Below are 3,663 nucleotides of genomic sequence, written 5' to 3'. Positions count from 1 at the left end.
CAAGACCAAGTCAGCATAGAGAGAGAAACATGCAAGAGAGGGCAAGAGGGAGAGAGAGAGAGAGAGAGACAGAGAGAGGAGAGAGACAAGCAAGAGGGCAAGACCAAGTCAGCATGAGAGAAGGAGAGAGAGAGAGAGAGCTCTAGGAAGACAGAAGTCATAGTGTTCTGCAACCTCTCCCATTCTTCTGCTCCTTAGCAGGAAGTCACTAAGTGCCACCCACATTCAAGGAGAGGGAAGTACCCAAGGGCATGAAACCCAGGAGGCAGAGATCATCAGGGTAATCTTAGAAACCTGCCTGCCACGATACCATTATGACTTTCATTCCAGAGAACATTCAGTTTGGGATAATAATGCAATATGTTTATTGAGGGTGGAGGCGTGGAGACCAGTTAAGAGGCTGTAGCATGGGTCCACAGTGGACATCACTATCAGTCAGAACAGAAAAGACTTAGCTTCTGCTGTTATCCAGCCAAACTTGCTGCCCAGTCCCCAGTGCTATGTAGAGTGTTATAACATCCACCATGACACGGGACAAGATACAACAGGAAATAATAGCAACTAAAATTCAAAGAAAGTGTGGATGTTTCCAAAGCACTGTCACATTCATAATCATCTTTACTTCTTCCAGCCCCTGTGAAGTCAGAAGGAAAGGCATTATTGTTCTCTACATTTTACATATGAGAAATGGAGGCTCAGAGAAAGCACATCACCATGTCTAAGGTCCCCAACTTATAAAGCTGAAGTCAGAAGTGTGTGCTTTTAAAGCTTATGTTTTTGAACTCATCTTCTCCATTAGGCTTCCAGACAAAGGCAGAACTTTCCATCAGCAGCTGCACTGCAGGGTGCACTTCTTTGAACCGTGAGAACTAGCAAGTACGGATGGGGTCAACACAGTCCCACGCACCTGCTCTACCCTCCCTACTCACCCCTCCCACCTTTCATTACTCATTCTGTTCATCAGGCAGCATGAGGGCCAGAAACTGAACTTCCCTAGAATGGGAGGCTGAGTGATAAAGTGGTCCCTAATCAACTCACAGTAAGGGGAATAACTAATGATAACAAAATGCCATGAAACATTAACAAGCTTGGTTATAACAACCGTAGGAACATGGAGTATAAAACAAGTCTTTTTTTTGTGCTTTCACATAGGTGAAATATTCATTTCTCATTTCATGTTACTTTTCAGAACCCATTTATATCAGTCTGTCATTATATTGTGCATGTTAAAACACTATTTGGTTTGCGTTACTGTATATGCTTATCTATGGTAACATTGTATTTCCTTTAAAAAATAATAAAGCAAACTTTTACCATGCTTTTGTATGAACCTGGGCACATTGGATTAGAGTATATGTAACCTTTTAGCAGGTCTGATTGTGTCCAGCTGAAGTTCATAGCTTTCTGCCAACACTGTTATTTTCCAAAATAGCAAAATTTCTTACATGGCCAACAAATGTGACAATGGCTTAGGCAGTGCGAGGCTGTTTCATTATGCAGAAACATTCTATCATGGGAATCTTTCTATACCTGTTTCAATGTCCAGGTGAGCTCCAGGCCAAAGGGTTATAAAACTTCCTTTCCGTTCCCTTGCTCCTGCATCCACCATCCAACCTCAGGTTTATAACTTCCATCTGCGGTCCTTTCCTCATTCACCAGGAACCTGTGTGTGGCCAGTGGTCTCCTTGTATAATGGAAGGAGATTTTCCAGAATGTTCTCTTTAGACGTATTTATATATCTGTAGAAAAGTTGCTTCATGCTGTTTAGTAAATGAAAAATAGTGATTATTTGGGGTTTGTTTCCAAGAATACATTTACATTCAGTGAATTTGTATGATTTTTCGTAGATATTCACCGTAATTATCTTCATCCACATTAAAAGCATTTTTAAGGACTTAAATATGACATATTTAGTAAGTTCTTATATAATGTATTATTATATAATAAGTTCTTATATGATGTATTATGTAATAAGTTCCTCTGTAACATATGTGTTTATATTTAAGTACTTAAAAATGCTTCTATTATACATGTATCATAAGAGCTGCTATTTTAAGTGTGCTAAGCACATACAAATCTTTTTCTCAAAGATCTTAACTCTGAGACAGATAGTAATCATATTCAAAGCCATTCAAGAAATGCATTTTAAGAAACATAAATATTAAAATAATATGTAAAAAATGGCAGAATTGTGCGTTCAGGTGTTGAGCAAATAGAGTATCATTAGATTTGCATATCATAAAATCATTGCATTTTCAACCTGTGAGCTATCTTTCAGAGCAAGCCTTTCTCTTCATTTTACCAATGAGGAAGTTGGGCCCAAAGATCACTGAACTAGTTCATAGCAGTGTAACTTCTGGCACACAGGTCTTTTAATCCCTTGTGTTATTTTCTTGCCACTTATCAACTATCTCAAGGGAATTCCTGTCATTCCCAGTTGGAGAAACTTTTCTGGAGAATAGTTTTTTTTTCTCACCAAAATCATTCACACCACAGGTGTTAGGCCACCCAATTGTCTTCACTCATTAGCAAATCTGAAATTAACACAAGTCCAGTTATGGTCCAAAGAGAACATGTTTTTTAAAAGTCTTCATGGTTTAAACATGTGATAACTGGTTACAGTAAGCTGCAAGCTTCAGATTGAGGTTTCTGTAGGTAATAATTCCAAAAACTGTGTGCTTTTTTTTTTGAACTGTGGTTTTAAAAATAACACATAACATTTACCATCTAAACCATTTCTAAGTGTACAGTTCAGTCGTGTTAAGTGTGTTTACATTGTTGTGCATAATTCCAGGTTTAGTTACTTCTCTTTATTACTCATTTTTGCTTGTAAGCTTTATGTTTTCCTATCTTCCTAAAGTTCTGCAAAATCTCCTTGGAACATATATTTCATCATTCCAGGAGCCTGAGTGGACCAATCCTTCCCAAAGGGGGTTTATTAGAAACCTTGTTTACATTCAAAACCGACATCATGATTGCCTGTGTGTATTAATCTGTTTTCATGCTGCTAGTAAAGACATACCTGAGACTGGGCAATTTACGAAAGAAAGAGGTTTAGTGAACTTAACAGTTCCACGTGGCTGGAGAGGCCTCACAATCATAGCAGAAGGTGAAAGGCACGTCTTACACGGCAGCAGACAAGAGAAGAGAGCTTGTACAGGGAAACTCCCCTTTTTAAAACCATCAGATCTCATGAGACTAATTCACATCATGAGAATAGCACAAGAAAGACCTGCCCCGTGATTCAATTACCTCCCACCAGGTCCCTCCTACGATACGTGGGAATTCAAGATGAGATTTGGGTGGGGACAAAGCCAAACCATATCACTGTGGGTAAGCTGGCCTTCCTGCTTATGGCGTCCTGATAGAAGCTCTACCATTATTTTGGAGAAGAGGGAAGAGGCAGTAGGAGGAGGGGCAAGAGGGGAGCTTTCTGTTTATTTTCCAGCCCTTCTTCATAGCTGTGATACTTCTGCTTTGTAAGTGTTCTTGACACAGTGCGTAAAGTTCATTTTCCTTTATAATTATACGTTATTTGCTATATTTTGTGTTTTCATTGGTGTTGCCTTTAAAATAATAAAAGTAATGAGCACTTATGTATTATTCATCTCAAGTGTACAAACCATGCATTTATCTTGGGCTCCTTTTTTTTTTCCTAGAGCT

The sequence above is a fragment of the Nomascus leucogenys genome, unplaced genomic scaffold (genome assembly GCF_006542625.1).
Source record: "Nomascus leucogenys isolate Asia unplaced genomic scaffold, Asia_NLE_v1 001579F_31130_qpd_obj, whole genome shotgun sequence".
Taxonomy (NCBI): Eukaryota; Metazoa; Chordata; class Mammalia; order Primates; family Hylobatidae; genus Nomascus; species Nomascus leucogenys.
The sequence above is the reverse complement of the archived record's forward strand: the minus strand, read 5'-3'. Positions refer to the sequence as shown.